A 20,970-nucleotide genomic window follows, 5' to 3' on the forward strand; every position below is an offset into this window, starting at 1 on the left:
AAACCTATTGGCAGCCAGTGTAGCTCCATCAACAGAGGAGTAATGTGGTCTCTCCGAGATGACCCAGAGACCAACCTGGCTGCCGCATTCTGAACCAACTGAAGTTTCCAGACTATGTACAAAGGCAGCCCCACATAGAGTACATTGCAGAAGTCAAGTCTGGAGGTTACCAACAAATGTACCACTGTTTTGAGGTCACTGATCTCGAGAAACGGGTGCAGCTGGCATATCAGCCGAAGCTGATAGAAGGTACCCCTGGCCACTGCCTCAACCTGAGAAATCAGGGAGAGGTGTGAATCCAGAAGTACTCTCAGACTGCGAATCTGTTCCTTTTGGGGAAGTATGACCCAATCCAGAACTGGGAGATCAAAATAGTCTCTGGAGTTCTGACCCCGCACAATAAGTACCTCTGTCTTATCTGGATTCAGCTTCAGTTTATCTGGATTCTTATCTGGATTCAGCTTCAGTTTTGCCAGGCGTTTTTATTGTGTGTGGGGTCCCTCCTTCTTTCTCTCCCCCCCCTTTCTCCCCTTCTTCTCTTGTCTTCATTTTTTAAATTTATGTAAATTGCCTTGAGTCTAAGGAAGTCAGGCGGTCAAATTTGCTAAATAAACAAGTAAAAATCAAGTGCTCCACTGCCATGAAGGTTGAGTGGTGTTTGGCACCCTGGGGACCTACCCACCACCCAAATTTGGTGCTCCTAGGACATTTATAAGTGGTCTGATTTGATCCAAATTGAAATCTAAACGAATCAAATCCAAATTGAATCTGGGGTGATTCGGTGGGACAGATTTGGAAACAAAACAAATCGGGTGATTCAATTCAGGTACAAATCAAATTGAAATTGATTCGTGCACATCCCTAGTTGGGATGTGCCTCTGCCTTGGTTGTAGTGTTGTGATCAAGCTGTGCTGAAGATAGGATGTCTGGAAAAGTAATCAGATGAATTATCTTTATCTGGGTGATAGATGACCCTGTAGTCATATTCCTGCAGTTTAAGCATCCAGTGTTCAATACGCAGCGGAGGATAGCAGTGTGGAAATGCTAATGGTCCGGTGTCTAACCAAACACCCACCCCCCACCCCTCAGCTTCTAATATTTGGAGTTGAATAATTGCACAGACCTAGTTACATTCACAAAGAAGTCTTTGATTTTATTAGGGGAGTGCATAAAACCAGTTTGCTCATTTTAGTTTGATTCCGGACCAGAGTCAAACCAAACTGGGTGTGTTCGATTCTTTTGGCCTGCCAAACATACCCCCAGCTTGGCTCGAATTTGAGCTGGTTCAGGGGTTCTATGTTTAAATGACTCAGGCCATGTAGAGGCCCATTGGGCATGCACAGTGACTTCCAAAATGGTTGCCGTCACTGGAGGAAGGGCTGGAAGGGCCCAAAAATAATATCATATATATTTAAAAATTATATATACATACATATACATATGCACACCTTAGAACCCCTGAACCAGCTCCAAGCTGGCTCCAGGGTTTGGCTCAAGGTCAAGATGAACCAGGCCTGGTCTGGCTTAAGGGTGAGCCTTTGAGCCTGCCCAGTTTGATGGTGAACTGGCTTGACCTCGAGCCCATTTGCACGTCCTTAGATTTCATTTCATAGCAAGTATTTCCATCTTGCTGTATGCTTAGAGTCATTAGCAGGTAGGTAACCAGTAGTTAATGGAGTAGTTATCAACTAGTTGAACCTGCACAGAGCATCTGTGCGGTAGTTCACTTCCTTTTTGAGGTTAGTTGGGAGAATTTGTTTGGCTGGTCCTCCCACAGCTCTCTCACTCGCTCTGTCCCCCCCACAACAGCTCTCTTGCCCGCCCTGTCGCTCCCCCCGCACCCCTCTCTTGCCCGCCCTGTCGCTCCCCCCGCGCCCCTCTCTCGCCCGCCCTGTCGCTCCCCCTGCACCCCTCTCTCGCCCGCCCTGTCGCTCCCCCTGCACCCCTCTCTCGCCCGCCCTGTCGCTCCCCTCGCGCCCCTCTCTCACCCGCCCTGTTGCTCCCCTTGCGCCCCTCTCTCGCTGCCCCTGCGCCCCTCTCTCAATTGCTAGAGTCTGCGGCCACCACCGGTCGCCAGGCCAGGCCCGCCAGCGTGGGCCGGCCAATTCTCCTACTCCCCTCCCCCCAAGCCTTCTGCCTCAGTCCCCTTCCCCCCAATCTTTCTGCCCCAGCTTGCTCCCTCCTCTGTTTCCACCTCTTTCTCTCTCTCATTCGTGCTCCCCCCCCGCCTCAGCTTTTTAGCCTGCTTGTGTTTTCCCTGCTGGCTGTTGCCGCATCCTCCTTTCTCCAGTCCTTGGTGTCGGGCCGCCAAGCGTTCAGCCAGCTCCTTCCTGCAGCCCTTCCTCCAGAGAGCATCTTCCGAAGCGGCCAACTGTTTGTCTCTGCCCAGCCAGGCTCCCCCACTTTCTCTCCCCTCAGCTTCCCCCCTCCCTTCTGCCCCAGTCCGTTCAGTTCTCCTCTCCACTTGCCCACTTTCCTTCCTTTCCTTTCCTCCCCAAATGGCCACTTCCCTACGCGGCTGCCCAGCCAATCCGGTGCCTCCACCGCCCAGCCAATCTGCTGGGTTGCCGGGACGCATCCCCACAGAGGCACGTCTACGAGAATTAATATAATAGATGTTAGCTCCCTTCCCTTGTGCCCAAACTAAGGTAACTGGATCGGGATTAGTAGGTGTCTCTTACCAACAGTCTGGAACAATCCCAGGGGACAATCCCACATGTTGAGAAACTGAGTTGTAATGAGTAAAGAATTAGCACACAACTGATCATTCTATTACAAGAAATCATGTATTAACTAGGCAACTCCACACCAACACTAACAATCCAGGGATTCACCTGGGAACAATATTGACACTAAAGTGCTGTCAGCATGTGTAGTACTTGAAAGAGAGAACTCTGGGAACTTCAATTAAGCCATTTAATGAAATATATATAGTAATAATTATTATAACCAGTTATTTTGGTTCTACAAAGCAGGGATCTGGTAAAAGAACCAACTGCATGTGAAACTTAAAAACAAACAAACCCTGAAAGACACAATATTCTGTCCTTTCCCCACAAGAGTGTATATTGCCTATGAATTCCATGAATTATGTTCCTCTTTTTGAATCCTACTTTGCATTTCAAGCGACATGCTCAACATTGAACTGAATTTTCATTATGAAATATGATGGTGGCATTTCAGTGAAAATCATGCTTCTGTTTACAAACACTTGGAATGGAGAAAAATGAGGGCAATAGCTATATTTGAAGCCCTAAGGGTTTCAAAATGGATATGCTTGACCTAGTAATGTGACGTGCAATTGGTATCTAGAAATTGTTGTCTTGGGGTTATTGTCTTAAAGGCTGTCCTTGCTTTAAGGGATTACAGGGCATTGCATATGTTAGGAGGCCATCCTTTGTTGTATATTGGGAATAAATCTACTTTTTCAACACGCATCCTGGGGTGGTCAGCTTTCTTGAATCTCTGGCCACTTCATGAATGGACAGATGGATAAAGAAAGGAAGGAGGGAGTGAACTAATAAATGAACAAATAAGTAAGGCATACCATCATGTTTGCACTTAAATACTGATTAAAATATAGTTGAATAAATCTTAGCATTCTAGAATTCAGCATTCTAGAATCTGGTGTAAATGCCTCTCTATCTGTACCCTACTCCCACTCCACCCCAGTCATTGTTTGCTGGGATTAAATGGAGGATAATGTCTTTATTTTTACTCTTGACACAATTGTTTATGTATAATTTTTACAAGAATATCCTTTCTGGAGCATCCATCACACTCTAATTTGCAGAACTTTAAACTCATGAATAACGCTAGCCATTCAGCTGATATCCCCAGAGAGGGAAAGCATGACTTCTCTTTTTCCTCTACATAATTTAAAAATTTGCATTCAGTAGCTTGTTCACATGAATAAAACTAGCAGACATAACTAACTATCTCAATTAATTGTATATAAATTAAAATAATAACTGCAGCCTTGATCCTTACATATATAACACCAGAAAAACATTGATTTGTCCCAAATCAAATTTAGTTCTATTATAAATGTTTTCCTTCCAGTAAATGTTTACCTTTTTTAGCACATAAAACACTCCCCCCCACCCCAGTAACTCTCTTAAATCTGAACATTTTGCTCGTCACTGGTAAAATAATTGGGATTTTATGTGTGTTCATTGACTGATATCCTGACTAAATTTACTCACAGAAGTCCTATTGAAATTAAAAGGACAAGTTAGGTATGCCTGATTTGTCCTTTAAATTTTAATGGGGTTTCTTCAAGTAAATTTAGTCAGATGTCAGCCACTGATTCTCAGCATCCTTGGACTAGTTAGTTATACTAGTTAGTTATTGGGTGTACCTTGAGTGTAGTTATTCTTAACAGTACAGTAGTTATTTTTGAATGTAAACAAGTACAATCGATAATAGAATTTACTTTGCTGAGAAGTAGAAAGAAAGAAGATGTTTATGCACCATAACCAGTCCCTTATTACTACTAAAGTGGGTGACCCATTTTACTACTAGACCCACTCTACTTAAGTGATAGATGCCCAGGGTGCTGAACCAAGTGCAGTAAGAGTTCTAGAAAACACAGGCTTCTGTGCATGTATATTTTGCTGGATCAAGAACCTGGGGTCAGTTACATGTCTACTGGATTTTCACCTGTTCTTCTTGATCCAGGAAGGTATAAGCATGCATTTAGCACTGACCTGTGCTTAGGTTTCATTAGCTGGATAGAGGTGAGCATTGCAGTAGAAAGGGAAAGTGAAAAAATGTACTCCTCTGCCTTGCTCCTCCTCTTCTCCTTCTGTGAACATGTTTCCTCATGTGCCATATAAATTTGTAGCATTACAAAAAGTGGGGGGGTTGGGAAGGTAAGAGTACCATGATGTTTTAAGGGGGTATTTAGATATTTGTCCTTAGATATTTGCCAAAAGTTTAAATCTGGTCATCCATTAAGGAAAATGAGAGTGCTGGCAATATTAGGTTGTTTCTATTTGTAAAACTATAATGCTTTGGTAATAGGTATTCATGTCTGGCACATGCTATTTGTGATGTAACACAACACATTTGTTGTCAAACTCAACATATTAATTTCCCCCCTTAAACAATGTTGAATTTAAACTTCTTACAGTGATACTGATTAATAATCATGTCAGCAGCACTGCAGCTGTGTTAAAGCTCTTGCAAACAAGTTGAAATATTTGTGCCTGCCTTAGGTTTGTTTGTTTGTTTATTTATCATATTTATATACTGCCTGACATTGCAATTCTAGATGGTGTACATATGTTAAAATACAGGTATAAAACAGAATAAAAGGATTTAAAAGAATTTTATGATATAAAACAGACTATGTAAAATTAATTAATTTAAAGCTTGAGAAAACAAGTGTTCTTCTTAAGGGTCCTTTTTAAAAACCAGCCAGAGTTGAAGTATTTACTTCATGCAGTATTTGTATGTTCCCTGTTTCTTTTCCTGCTTTCTTACCAGGTAACTCCAACCCCCACCCCACCCCAAAAAATGATTTGTGAAGCAGACAGGGAGGCGATTCACACAGTTGCCCTGGGCGGACAAGGAGGGTGTGGGGGGAAGGCTGCTTTCACCTTACTCTCCCCCCAGATGGCCAAGCAGATCCTCTTCAGCGTGCCTCCCTCATGCCCACACTGGCCGCTCTGTTCCATGCAGCTCCATGAAGCACGGAGCAGGGCGGAGGAAACTGGGGCCAGAACTTGCTATTATGGCCTCCATGCATCCATCAATGCAACATGCAGCACTCTATGAGCCCATGCTTGCAGCCCGAGGAATCACATGACACCTGGTAGCTGGGTTAAGGGTATGGGAGCACCCCTAACCTCAGCTAAAAGTCAGGTTGATTAAGGGGGTTAGGCAGGCTGGTTGTGCAAACAGCCTCGGGGAGCTCCCTACACTTCCTAAATGGAGATAAGCAAAGGCAAAATTTCAGTTTGGGAAGAGAGATATTCAGGCACACTTTAAGCCCTGTTTATGAATACACTGGAGGTTAAGTTATGTAAAAGCAGGGCTTTTTTAAGGAGCATTGATTGTGGTATTGAAAACATACTTCACAATAACTAGAAAAATGTTATCGTCACAGCAAGTTTCCACCCTAACCCTTTTATTGAATCTAATGGATTTGTGTATTTGGCATGTATACAGAGAAGCCTCCTATCTTCTTCATGCGATTCAGAATTCCTCTGCCTGACACATACAAAAGGTGCTTTGAAACATTTGGCTGCTTTGGGGCCAGTGTGAAAAGTGACACATTAATTAAACAAATACATAAATAGGAAATAAAATATACCAACTACCTCTTTCTCATTCTGTTTGGGGGAGCAGGGGGAAATCTACTTCTTACTGGACATGTGCAAAGAAAGTATGCCCAGAAATCAAACTAGGAAGCAGATTGACCATTTATGTGATTTGGAGATGCTTGTACAGATATTGTTAAGAACTGTCAGCATTGAGAATCATGGAATGGTCATTCTCTTGAAACTTGTCTAGTACTTTCAGGAGCCCTTCTTTCTGGTTTGGTTTCTTTTATTCAATTGTTTAAGGAAGGCAGAACTGTGAACCTCTCTGAGTCAGCAGAGAATGGAGTCTATAGAGCAGGCCTGCTCAACTTAGGCTCCCCAGCTGTTTTTGGACTACAACTCCCATAATTCCCAGCCACTGTAGCCAATAGCCAGGGATTATGGGAGTTGTAGGCCAACATCTGCAGGAGGGCCAACGTTAGGCAGGCCTGCTATAGAGGATAATCTTATCTTCCTGACTTGGACATATAGCTTTCCAAAAATCTCTCTTAACATGGAGAAAGATATAGTGAAGGGTTTAGGTTGGATGAAATGGATGCATAACAGGAAAGAAGAACTGGAGTGGGTGGCATATAGAATAGAACTTGGTTTGGTTAGAGGGAGGCACTAGCCTCCTCTGCAAGTGTATAGGTCAGTGTCATGGCTTATAGTAATATCCAATTAGTGGGCAGAGCACATACCATAGGTTGTCCAGAGATAAAGTTACTCCTGAGACAGAATCATATAATGTGGAGAGGGTGCAGAACTGCCGTCCTCTAAATGGCACCCTTGAAGAGGGTTCTACTGGAAGAGAGGCCTCTATCCTTATGGAAGACAGGAATCAAAATCTTGATCCAGAAGTCAATCGTAATAGGGCCATAAGAGAACAAGCACCAGAAGATCAGGGTCTCCTTTACTACTTTGATTTTCTAAAGCTGATTCAGGCAATGAAGTTAATTGGGTAGTCCTGGGCAAGCTGTTCCTTCTCTTAGTCTTAGCTACCTCCCTGGAGAATAGGAGGATAAAGTAGGATACTCACATGTGCAAGATATTTTGTATACACAAAGCTACTAAACTATATTGGCACTCTTATTTGCTGTGTGACCCCCAGATACATATTTTTGGGAGGCACAGGCAAACGTAGAGGGGAAGATGATAAAAAATGGCCCCTTTCTCATTGCCTGACAGCAAAAGTTGATGCATTGTGCATCATATATTTTATTTTTTATTTATTTTGAATAAATAAATCATTAGTTTGGATGTCAGCCCTTGAAAATGATTTGAGATCACTAGCCAAAACTCCCTTTTTAAGAGAATGTTGGAACCTTTTCCTGAAGAAATTACATATAGTTCAATATATGGTAAATAAATAAATAAATAACCTCCATAGTATAGTTCAGTCTGAGTTACTATGTATTTGCTCAGTGTTATATTATCGCTCCTATAAATGTAATCCAATATCTCTCTAATAAGTTTATTTTTAATAAATGAGGCCGTGCCTGCCTCCTTTATCTAAGGAGAGAGCAGAACATCATCTTCATCCATCCCTCTTTTAGGCAGTTATCCCACCCATTGGGGAGCACAGTGTTTGTGTGCCAGGACACTGCAGTTGTTGGACAGTTGAGCAGGAAAGAGAAAATCTCTGGCATTTATGGCACTATAGGAGCGTCAGGGCTGGTGCAGGAAGCATCCGTTCTATATGGGGGAGGGGATTCATTCCTCCCCCCACCACCATAGTATTTAGGTAAACTTTCATGGCTCTCTAGTTGTTTTTGTTAAGTTTCTTTATGTAGCACTCTAAATACATAATCTCAGTAATGGTGTGGAGAACTGGTCTTGTGACAGTGAGCATGAATGGTCTCTTATGCTAAGCAGGGTTTACTTTGCTTTGCATTTGGATAGGTGACTACATGTGAGTGTCTCTGTTTGGCCTATGGATGCAATAAAAGAACTACAACTACATGTGAGTGTTGTCTGCTGTAAGAGATTGCCCTTAGGGGATAGGGACATAGTTCACTGGTGCAGCATCTGCTCTGCATGCAGAAGGTCCCAGGTTCAATCCCTAGCATCTTCAAGTAGGGCTGGGAAAGACACCTGCCTGAAACCTTGGAGAGCCACTGCCCACCAGTACAGACAGTACTGAGCTAGATGGACCAATGGGCTGACTAGATAGAAGGCAGCTTCATGTGTTCTTTTGTTCCTGGTCCTTGAGAGGTTGGACAGTATTATTATTTTCCATTTTGCAGTTGGTAGCTGAGAGTGAGAGAGTAGCTTATCTAAATAAATAACCTAATGAATGTATGGCTGCATTTTGAACTGGGACTTCCCAGCCACTACTTTCTTTACCACTGCACAGTGTCATCTTTTATACCTGGTCCAACCTCTTTAGCTAGGTTTCAGAAACATTCCCTGCCAAGGCCAGTATCCTGTTGCTCAGTTATTTTGCTAGTGTGTTGCTCACCCATCTCCCCAGCACATTCTAAATTCTGTGATCAAATGAGCCCATCAAATAAAGTTCCTTTCACTTGCTCATTTTTGATTGCATGTTTTTTTTCAGTGAGTGACATCTTGCTGAGTGGTACAGTATCCTTGTCAGTGCTTGAGAGGTTTTGAAGTAAGGATATCTGTCACTGAAATGTCTAATGCCTGATCCTGCAGTTGCTGTGTTAATCTTGACTGCGAATTCCAAACCAGCAAATTGTCCAACATTAAGGAGCCTGCCCTGTGGGAATTGTTTGCCAGCAAGAGGACAGCATGACACTCAGTAGGATTATTTCCAAGCACTAATGCTAATTGCTGCCTGCTCCAGAAAGCACAGAGCTGCTATGATATTTTATTTCACTCCATTTATTCAGTTAGAAACTGTTCCAATGGGATTACATGCTGATTAGTCCAGGAACTACTTACTCATGTGCAGTATTGACTTTAGTAAGGCTACTTCTGACAACACTGTTCTGGATTGCAGCATCATGCATCTGGGCTCATAGGGCTGCATATTGGTCCAAATCTTCTTCAGTTCAATATGGCTTTGCAATCACATTGCTTTGAGGATTGTTAAGCCTTTTATGGAGCTTTGATTTATTCAGGAGCAATACACAATTCATGTCATAAAGTGTTAGGCGGACTTCTTAGTACAGTGGTTAAATTCCTATGGTATCCTTCACAAGTAATTTTTTTAAAAAAATGTAGCGGTTGAGATTGAGTCCCTGAATGTATTGCCAGCTGCTGTGTGCTGCAGGGCTGGTTGGTGTTAGAGGCTGACACTTGTGGCGTTTGCTATGAATAACACTGATGCAGATCTAGATTCGGAACACAACTGCAAACAAGAGGGTAGATGAACTTCTGCAGGGCACTACTTTAATGCATGCAATGTATCTGAGCTCCATTCCGCATCTTAGCCCCGACTGTTTATGTGGCAGATTGGGGTGACCACAAGACAGAAGTGTAGAATCCAGAGGAGAGAGTTGTGGTAAGGAAGGACAAGGCAGTGAACTGGAATTAGGAATATTAACAGTTTAATGAAATAGATATTATGTATAGAGAGGCAAGTGCAGTCTGCCTCCTGTGCTCTTGCTGCTGACTGTTTGTTAGCCCCGCCTCTACTCCAGGACTAGAATACAAGTAACTGAAACCCCATTCAAAAGCTGGTCTGGATCAAGGAATAGATTAACCAAAAACACCACAAGAAGTAAACTGCTTAAATGGTTTGCCACCATAGTGATACTATGTGGGTGTCACTGATGGGAAGAATTATGCAGTGTTTGGGGTGGTGTTGATAAAAAGAATAAAACAATGCCACGTCAAGTAAAAATCTTCTGACTTAGCTAATCACTTTGAGAGACAAATTTGATGTGTCATTTTTTCAGGGGATGCTATGGATCAAACTTGCATATGATGCATAGCTTACAGGAAAAAGGGAGCTTTCCAGTTGAGTGCAATCTCAGTCCAGGGGCTATGAGTTAAAAATACTCATTTTTAGTTTTAAAAATACTCATATTTTACTTTTAAACACCGCCCCCCCCCCAGCAACACCTTGTTGGTTCAGTTAAGTTGGGTTGGAACTCTGACATTTTTCTGACATTGTGTTGGATCCTGCCCTCGCAATTCATCTCTCCTCTCCACTATGCACAACTTACCAAAAAGGGCAGGATCTGACACAGTGTCAGAAATATGTCAGAGTTTCAATCCAAATTTAATTGAACCAACAGGGGTTTGTTTGTTTGTTTGTTTGTTTTGGTTTGTTTTGGTGGGGGCAGTGTTCCCTTTAACAGGGATTCCCAGATGTTGTTGACTACAACTCCCATAATCCCCAAGCAAAAGTAATTGAAGCTGTGGATTCTGGGAGTTGTAGTCAACAGCACTTGAGAATCCCTGTTAGAGGGAACACTGGTGGTGGTGGGGTTCATATTGGTGCTCCGGGCAATTACCCTGTCAAGTCCATTGGGATCTGATTGGGGCTGACATTTTTCTGCATGTGCAAGTCTAATAAATGCCACCTTGTGAATGCTTATTATTGAATTTTCCTTAGTTCATAGAAATACTGATTTTTAATTGCTTCTTCTGCCACATTGCATTCCACTCCTCAACAGGTGGAATAAAATATTCCAAAAAACCACATTGCTTTCCCCAAACCATTCATTGGTCTTCAGAGAATCCTACTCACTCTAATGATAGTATACTATATAGCCACACCTTTCCAGAGAGCAATTTCCTTGTTATTTGTTTCTCAAACTCAGCTAGGGGCTGGCTACATTGTTTTTGCACTATAGGGCTAATGATGACACAAACAAACAAATGATGATGAAATAAACAAATATTCTAAATCCAATCTGTTCTCATATTCTCAATATGCTCTATGTTGAGGCTGTAAGTTGAGTCCAACAACCTAAAAAAACCCAGACCACCACTCTTTGAATTGCTTATGTTTTAAGGGATCAGGAAAGAGGATTAGCTAGGGCAGATATAAGGGTCTGAAAATTATAAGGATTCTTCGGGGGGCATGCAAGCCCATACAACATTTGCTATATCCCTATTCCCAGCTCAGCTGGACTTCTAGCATAGAGAATGTTTGTCTTGTCTCAGTTACATTTCAAATTGTTCACTTTTACCCAATCCCTCACTGCCCCCAGACATGGATTCATAACTTCAGTGTCTCCCTAGGATTTGATGGGGGAGCGGGAGAGAGAGTGTCATGGGCATGCTGGAAGACTCTGAAGAGGAGTTGGAGGCGGAGACAAAGCTGACAGCAGAGGAGGGTGGGCAAGGACCAGAAGTTGCAAAAGAGAGGTGGTCCGATGCACAAGGAGTCAAAGATGAGTTAGAGCTGGGTGAGGCAGCTCTTGTGGAGGAGGCGCAACCAGTCTCAGCTGTGGAGAGGTGCCAGTCCAAGAGACAGCAAGAGTTAAGGAGCCGCATGCGTAGAACAACAGGCAAAGCTGCTGACTCAGCAACTCTTAATTAACAGCACTGGGGGTCAGCCTGTTTGACGCCTGTAACATAGCTACCCTGCTGATAGCAACAACAGTTTCCTGAGAGCTAATTGACTGTGTTCATGTATTACCTTGATCGTGTTTGGACCCTGGACTGTGTTGACCTTGCCTGTGGATTTCGCTTTGGACTCTGTTGCATTTATTGGATTGACTCGGACTGGACCTGGTTTGGACAATTTATTCCTGTCAGATTTTGCTGTTCTGCTTCTGCCTCTGTTGCGCTTTGTTTGGCTAGCCTGACAGATTTATGACAGGGAGAGAGAGAGATTCTTGTGTCACCTCACAAGCCAAGGGTCCTGGGGTGGAGCAGCAATGCTCCATCATAATTTTCTGAGATCTCTCCTCCAGGAAGGACTACAACCAATGCAAACCAGTGTCCCCATAAATGCTGTGCAGATGTGTTCTGAGAACTCTCTACATGCAGTAAAGATTGATGCAGTTGTTCATCTACACACATTTATTTTCCATACAGCTTGATTACACTTTTTTTAAGTGCACAAAATACAGTATATACATTCTGATGAAATCAATGTAACTAGTGTCCTAAAACCTTCATATTCCCAAGATATACCTCCCATCTGAGTGATCTTTGTGAAATGCTTCATGTCTTTGAGAAGTTACTTGGTATCCTTGTTGACAAGAGAGAGTGCTTTAAAACATTGTCATATTATGTAACAGCTGCTTTTTGGAAAAATGTGGAAAAGTTTGAAAGATGAGTCTAAAAACTTTACAGAGCTATCTTTAGATCTACATGTTTATGGAGACAGAAAGTGAAAAGTAGAGAGATTTCCTGGAAATGTATAATGAGATGGACTATTTGACTTCCTGGTTTAATGGAAATTATATGTAAGCTACATGGTTGAATTGACATGATTGCTTCAAATTTTATGCTGAAGGTTGTTTTTACATAGGCCACTGATGTTTCAGAGCTGAGTTTAAGTAGGAGCTGCTTCCAATGAGGTCTTGCCCCACACTCAAGCACTTACTAGGTGTTTTTATCAATGATACTGCTTTTAAAACAAAAAAGGACAATGAAAAAATGCATTCAACTTTGAAGTCAATATAAATGTTTCAGTGAGTTCTTATTTTAGTGGTCAGAAATGAGGATAATGAAGTGGGACAATGGTGCAAAGTGAGAGAGAGAGAAAGACTTTATAAATGACAAGTGTAGAGGGCTGGATGATGAGAGACAATATGTGCATGCAAGTTAAAGAGAGAGAGATTGAGAGATCAGTTATGGGGTACAGTTTGGACTGTGCTCTTATTCTACATAAAGATAAGCAGATAAATTATTATTAGTCATTAAACCTCAGAGTTGTTTTTTCTGTTCGGAACATTGAAAGCTACTTACAGTAAACAAAACAAAACAAATTAAAACCACATTTATTAAAACAATAAGAACAAGTAGGTTATAAGAACAAAGCCATGTGCACCAGAGTAAGTGAGTGCAGGAAACAATGCTGTAAACAAAGTTTCTATCTGCTTTAGAACTCCAGAACTGAAGAAGCCAGGGAGACATCTTTGTACAAAAAAATTCCCAAATAATTCATTGGGAGACATGATGGGCTGTGGGCACTCATTCCAGTCCCCATTTCTCAGCCTACCATATTTCAGTAAATAATGAGGCAAACAGTATGCCCCTAGACTGGAGGTAGTGATGAAGGGCGTATATTACTTCTGATTAAATGTTGAGATTCATGGATAACTTCTAATGAATTCGCCAGAGCTGATTGGAGTTGTAGCCTAGGACTGTGTGCTAGGGGAATTTTTTACTAGGGTGCATTTTTCCTTACATTTCATGGTGGTCATCATCACTGATGACCATCATATGATGCAGCATCGCTCTTTGTAATTATTAGAAAGACATCTGCTCGACATTGGATTACAATTCTGACCACATGATCTGACCTAAGGCACTGCAGAAGCTTTGAAGTGGAGACATTTGGCAATATTTGTTGGCTTCTTAGATACAGAAGTCTCCCCCCCCCCATATTTTGGGAGACAATTATATATAAGTAATTTTTACTTTAGAATTGCTCTTCCAGAACAGGCTTTTCAGTACTTTGTGAATTTTTGTATGACCAAGGCAGACATTGTGTTTTAAAATGGGTGTGTGTGTGTGTGTGTGTGTGTGATACTTTATCCTAATTGTGCTGTATCACAGTAGGTGTATTATTGTTCCAAACAGTGCTAAAATCATGATGTTCTTCTGCTTTCTAATACCATGGACCCTCACCGCAGGGATAATACAGCATTCCAGCTGTTCTGTCTCTTCCAGAGTTTATTCTCCAACTTGAATCACTTTTAAGAACAAATCAAGCCAGAGAAAATGCATATAGACCTCAAAAAGAAAAAAAGTAATAAATCCACATAGTTGGCTTACTTATTCTGCAACCTCTCGTAAGGGATATTTCTGTAGCTTTTTTCAAAAGCTGTTTCAAGTAGAGAATGAAATTAATGAAAAGAATAAGAAGTGTGCTGTGAATGACAAATTTTATAAACAATTACACTGTTTAGGTCTGCAAAAGTAATATCATGAGAATAATAGGAATAACCACTAGTTTTACAAATAAAACAAGTGTGATATAATCTAACCCACAGGATTCTAATTTTAATGATAGTCCCTTTTAGCACATCCGTTTGAATTACTGGCACTACTCTGTTAAGGTGAAGATGATCAAATCACTTGTTTTAGTAAACAAGTGCAATGAAAATGAATACCAATTTTGTGTGCTTCTTCCAGTAACAATACTGTTACAGGGTCCCTATCTATACAGGGTCTGTTCTGCCCTTGCGGAAATTTAAAAGTGGCCAACAGGCTTAAGAACACACGAACTTAAGAACATAATTACAGTCCTGCTGGATCAGGCCCGAGGCCCATCTAGTCCAACATCCTCTTTCACACAGGGGCCCACCAGATGCCGCTGGGAGCCTACAGGTAGGAGTTAAGGGCATGCCCTCCCTCCTGCTGTTACTCCCGTGCAACTGGTACTCAGAGGCATCCTGCCTTTGAGGCTGGAGGTGGCGTTTAGCCCTCCGACTAGTAGCCAATGATAGACCTCTTCTCCAGGAAGTTATCTAAACCCCTCTTAAAGCCATCCAGGTTGCTGGCTGTCACCACATCTTGTGGCAGAGAATTCCACAAGTTGATTATGCGTTGTGTGAAAAAGTACTGCCGTTTGTTGGTCCTACATTTTCTGGCAATCAAATTCATGGGATGACTCCTGGTTCTAGTGTCATATGAGAGAGAGAAATTTATTCTATCCACTTTCTCCACACCATGTATGATTTTATAGACCTCTATCATGTCTCTTCACAGTCGCCTCTTTTCCAAACTAAATAGCCCCAGGTCTTGTAGCCTTGCCTCATAAGAAAGGTGCTCTAGGCTCCTGATCATCTTGGTTGCCCTCTTATGCACCTTTTCCAGTTCTGCAATGTCCTTCTTTAGATATGGTGACCAGAATTGTACGCAGTACTCCAAATGTGGCTGCACCATAGTTTTTTAATAAGGGCATTATAATATTAGCAGTTTTATTTTCAATCCCTTCTTAATTATCCCTAGCATGGAATTGACCTTTTTCACAGCTGTCACAGATTGAGCTGACACTTTAAACAAGCTGTCCACCATGACCACAAGATCCCTCTCCTGGTCTGTCACCGACAGCTCAGATCCCATCAGCATATACTTGAAGTTGGGGGTTTTCGTCCAATGTGCATCTCTTTACACTTGCGAACATTGAAGCTCACTTGCCATTTTGTCACCCACTCACCTAATTTGGAGAGATCCTTTTGGAGCTCCTCACAATCTGTTTTGGATTTCACTACCCTAAATAGTTTTGTTTTGTTTTATTTGTGAAACCCCCCCCCCCCAAAAAAAAAACCCAAACCAAACCTGGGGGGCATTTCAAGGGGGTGCTGAATCAAACTTGCTTGGTCCAGTTTGGATTTAAACCGAACCAGGCCAGCTGGTTTAGTGCACATCCCTACTATATAGTACATCCCACATTCATTAGTCTAGAACAGGAACGGCTCACAATAATCCAGGAATTCAGTGCTTTATAGGTTCACCAAAATTTGCAGCCACTTCCTCCATGCATTCTCCATATCAAATTCTGGGTAACAGAAGCAGATTTTAGGAACTTAAAACATTTTAAGTTACTACCTTTCAACAAGCAGTGAATATTGGTTTTTTGTTTTTTGACTGTTGCATTTCTATACCATCCCATCTAAATCTAAAGTAAAAAGCAAAAACAAACACCATTTAAAATAAACTGCGTAAAACAATGTAAAAATAAATGTAAACAGTTCAAAACAATTTAAAACTACTTAAAAACAATTTAAAAACCTTGGAAGGCCAGGCCAAACAAATAAGTCTTTAGGGATCTCTTGAAGGCCAACAACAAGCCCAAACTATAGATATCTGCTGGGAGTGCATTCCACAAGCCAGAAACAGCTACAGAAAAGGCCCGGTTCTGAGTTTCCACCAGACGTGGTAGTGGCAACTTGAGATGGACTTCTCCGGATGAACTCAATGTACAATGGGGACCATACAGAAGAAGGCGCTCTCTAAGGTAGCCCGCTCTTAAGCCATTCAGGGCTTTAACGGTAATAACCAGGACTTCGTATTTTGCCCGGAAACGTATTGGCAGCCAGTGCAACTGATTAAGAACAGACATAATATGTATCTCTGGGTCACCCCAGAGACCAGTCTGGCTTCCGCATTTTGAAGTAACTGAAGTTTCCGAAATACATACAAAGGCAGCTTCACGTAGAGCACATTGCAATAGTCAAGCCGGGAGGTTACCAGCTCATGCACCACTTTTTTTGGATCATTGTCTTCAAGGGATGGACACAGCTGTCAAATCAGCTGAAGTTGATGGAAAGCGCTCCTGGCCATGGCCTCCACCTGGGAGACCAGAGTGAAGCCTGGATCCAAGAGCACTCCTAAGCTGTGTACCTGTTCCTTCTGTGGGAGTGTAACCCCATCCAGCACAAGAAGATCTAACTCATCCCTCAGATTCTGATCCCTCACAATGAGCACCTCCGTCTTACTTGGATTCAGCTTCAATTTGTTATCCCTCATCCAGTCCATTACTGCCCATAGGCAGGCATTTAGGGGATGAATGCCATTTCCTGATGATGATGATGACGACGACGACAATGATTATGACAAGGAGAAATAGATTTGGGTGTCATTGGCATACTGGTAACACCCTGCACCAAATCTCCTGATTCCCTCACACAGCGGTTTCATGTAGATGTTAAAAAGCATTGGTTACACAAGGGATTCTCGAAGGATTTCATATAATAGCAACCATTTCGAAGAGCAACTGGTACCAAGCTCCACCATCTGGAACCTGCCTGAGAGATAGGAGCAGAACCACTGCAAAGCAGTGCCCCCATCCCCAACTCCCCTAGGCGATCCAGAAGGGGATACCATGGTCGATAGTACCGAAAGCCGCTGAGAGATCCAAAAGAACCAACAGAGTTACACTCCCTCTGTCAATTCCCTGGTAAAGGTCATCCATCAGGCCGACCAAGCCCCTCTCAACCCCATAGTCTGCTTTAAAGGCAATTTGAAATTGGCCTAGATAATCAGTTTCCTCCAGAACTGCCTGGAGCTGGTTAGCTACCAATCTCCCAATCACCTTACCCAACCATGGGAGATTGGAGACCGGCCTATAACTATCCATCGCTGAGGGATCTATGGGAGGCTTCTTAAGAAGTGGTCTAATCATTGCCTCCTTCAAACAAGGAGGCATCCTATCCTCCCCCAGCAATGAGTTAATGATATTAACTAGGCCTCCTCCAACAATTTCCCTGCTAGATAGAAGCAGCCAAGTCAGGCAAGGATCTAGAGAACAGGTGGTAGGCCGCACCACCCCAAGCAGGTTGTCCATGTCCTCAGGCATCACAGATTGAAACTGATCCAATCTGAAATGGCAAGGGGGATTGCTGGACACCATCCTAATAGACTCTGCAAAAACAGTAGAGTCCAAGTGAATATTTTTATACTTGCCTCTTTAAATTGCAGTAATGATATCTGATTTTGCTCCATCATCATCATCATCATCATCATCATCATCATCATCATTATATTTTTACATTTATATCCCGCTCTTCCTCCAAGGAGCCCAGAGCGGTGTACTACATACTTAAGTTTCTCTTTCACAACAACCCTGTGAAGTAAGTTAGGCTGAGAGAGAAGTGACTGGCTCAGAGTCACCCAGCTAATTTCATGGCTGAATGGGGATTTGAACTCGGGTCTTCCCGGTCCTAGTCCAGCACTCTAACCACTACACCACTCTGGCTCTTCACTAAGGGCCAAACTACTTAAGAAGTTGCCTTATAATGAGTCAGGTCATTTGTCCATTTAGTTCAGTATTGTCTGTATTGCCTGGCAGTGGTTTTCCGGAGTTCTAGATGGGGGCCTATCCCAGCCCTCTTTGAAGATACCCGAGATTAAACTTGGGACCTTCTGCATGCAAAGCATAGCCTTACTGCTAAGCTACAGCTCCCTCCCTGATAACATATGTGTCATATCCATTGACATCATACATGTTATGTTCATTGGCCCTAACATGCTTGCGTTTTGTTTAATTAAAGCAGTTATGCAAGTGGAGGACAATCAGGATCAGAACCCTGGGCAGGAGCTTTCAACCCTCGCCCTTTTGGGATCCCAATCTGAATCAGACTCCCTGCAGCTATTTGCCCCAGAAGGGAAGCTCCATTGGCACCAGTAGAAGTCTCCTTCCTAGGCAAAAAGCCATCTTGGGGGATCTGGATTTGCTCCACAAGGGGGGCAAACACCCCCCTTGGTGTGTTGAATGATCTTGGTCCCCCCCATGACAGTTATTTACCAAGCAAAAAACTAGAAAGTCAAGGCCAACTATACAATTAATGTAATGTGTTGTTTAGTCTTAGTATAGTTCAGATAGCTATTGGTGTACAATAATCTGATCAATAAAGAATCCCACACCAGACTACCCACCAGATGTTTGGACTAAATGACCAGATAGAGGATTTGACTTGAATGGGACTGGACATACATTGGGATAAGTCTGTAATTACTGTGGTAGCCGTGGATTTCTTAGCTGGGCCAGTTAATGCAGCTTTGGCATGGATGCTCTCAAGTTGCTTGATGAGACTCTCATTTCTTGAATACACAAACAAATAGCAATCCACTGCAGTGGTTAGAAATTTGGACACTTAAGAGGAAATTGGGACACTTAAGAGCTTCATAAGCTCTTGGGCTATAACATATGGTGGGCAGCTGAGAGAGCTCTCTAGGATATGGAGTCTGGAAAGAAAACTGATCAAATAAAGTTGTTTGTTTGAATCCTCTTTCCCAGTAACATTTTACTTTATATATTTAAAATATTTATCTCATGCCCCTCCAGCAGAATACTTCTCAGGGCAGCTCACAAGAATAAATGATAGTGGTTTGTTATTGTCCCACATCTCCCACCTCTGCTAATATCACCAAATGAAGTTCCATTCACAGATGGCCAAGCACAACCAACACAAATTAGAAAAACTAACCCCTCCAAGGATAGGCCACTGGTTTTTATCACTCTCGCTGGATTGGAATCCAATTTAAACAACAACAAAAAAGCTTCAATACCCACTATAGCCACAATAGCCACACTATACCCACAATAGCCAGCGTGGTATAGTGGTTAGAGTGCTGGACTACGACTGGGGAGACCTGAGTTCAAATCCCCATTCAGCCATGAGACTTGCTGGGTGACTCTGAGCCAGTCACATCTCTCTCAGCCTAACCTACTTCACAGGGTTGTTGTGAGGAGAAACTTAAGTATGTAGTATACCGCTCTGGGATCCTTGGAGGAGGAGTGGGATATAAAATGTAAAAAACAAAACAAACAAACACTTTCACTCAAGGAAGCTATTCCCACGATCACTGGAAAGCGGGCTAAGAGAGCTTAGCCCACTTTCCAGTGGTCGTGTGAACCCCCGGGCTTGCAGGCAAGCCCAGTGCTCCCAAGGTGGCTAGCCAGCTAAAACCACCCTCCCCTTAAATGAAGTTAATAGAGCGAGTGCTCCATTAGCCTCATTTCATTGCTCATGCATGGCAACACACAAGTAGACCCCTGGCCGAGAGACTGCAAACAGCCTCCCAGGCTTAGAGGTCTCTCCAGGATGCCCATCATGCTCGTGTGGGGCATCCTGGAACTTCTGGGGGCTACGTGGCCCCCGATCCCCACAGCTCCTTCCAGCTCCGTGACAGAACTGGCAGTCATGTGGGTGGCCATTCTGGCCGCCCAGCTATGAGCGGGTGCTCATCTGCAGAGAGAGCGGCTAAGCCCACTCTCCCTGCAGAACCCGCTCAGGTGTTTCACATGTGTCGTGTGAAGCGCCTCAAGGAGTAGCATCCAAAATGGCTGATAATCAATCTGTGACCCATGTCAGATGGACAGAATCCAGCATCCAGGCCTGTAAGATGGCTGTACCACTACAGCTGATGCCTCCATGTTTGGCTTCAGCTTTGTAGCCCCACCTGGAATGAGCCTTGCCAAGTGTCTGGTTATCTGCCTCTATGTTCGTCTTATGGTTTGTGGAATTAGAAATTATAGCTAATCCACATAGTTTCTTTCCCTGTTTTCACTACTGCATGTACTTTGTAGAAGTACACAATCTAACAGACAGGGATATGCAGGTACGAACTAAATACTTCGTTAGCTGATTGTTCTTATCCGAAAGTAATTAATGCATTAAAGCCTCCAAGGACCCATTTTGTAAAAACAAAATAGTGGAAACAACTGTAGAATATTAGTCATTAATGTAATTTGATTTTAACATGGAGGTATGGCACTATTAAATTCCTTGTAAAAAGCAAACAGGGCTCCAGACCAATAAATGGGAAGAATTTGAATAAACTTCTGGAGAATAGGAAATGCTATTGAATGTGTTCCTCTTTTCTGTACTCAAACTGACTGACTGAATGCTCGTTTTTGTTTCTGAAAAATCATTGGTTTTGTCCTTAATGAAATGGACTTCAACTGATTACCAAAACCCTGGATTGCTGTCTTTCAAAGTATGAAAACAAGAAATCTGCTGCATTCTAGTTCAGTCAAGTATTCTACCCCTTCCCTCCTCCTTTGTGTATGAAAGGAGTTATTTGGTGGTTAGTCAACTAACTCCTGTTTGTCAAC

At 42.7% G+C, this 20,970-nt stretch overlaps 1 protein-coding gene across 10 annotated transcripts in view; it reads left to right on the top strand.

The window, feature by feature from the left end:
- The window catches only part of GULP1 (GULP PTB domain containing engulfment adaptor 1), a 307,242-nt gene that overhangs the window by 57,273 nt on the left and 228,999 nt on the right, over window positions 1-20,970 (top strand). The gene's annotated exons all lie outside the window — the stretch shown is intronic.

This window comes from Hemicordylus capensis, chromosome 1 (assembly GCF_027244095.1).
Source record: "Hemicordylus capensis ecotype Gifberg chromosome 1, rHemCap1.1.pri, whole genome shotgun sequence".
NCBI lineage: Eukaryota > Metazoa > Chordata > Lepidosauria > Squamata > Cordylidae > Hemicordylus > Hemicordylus capensis.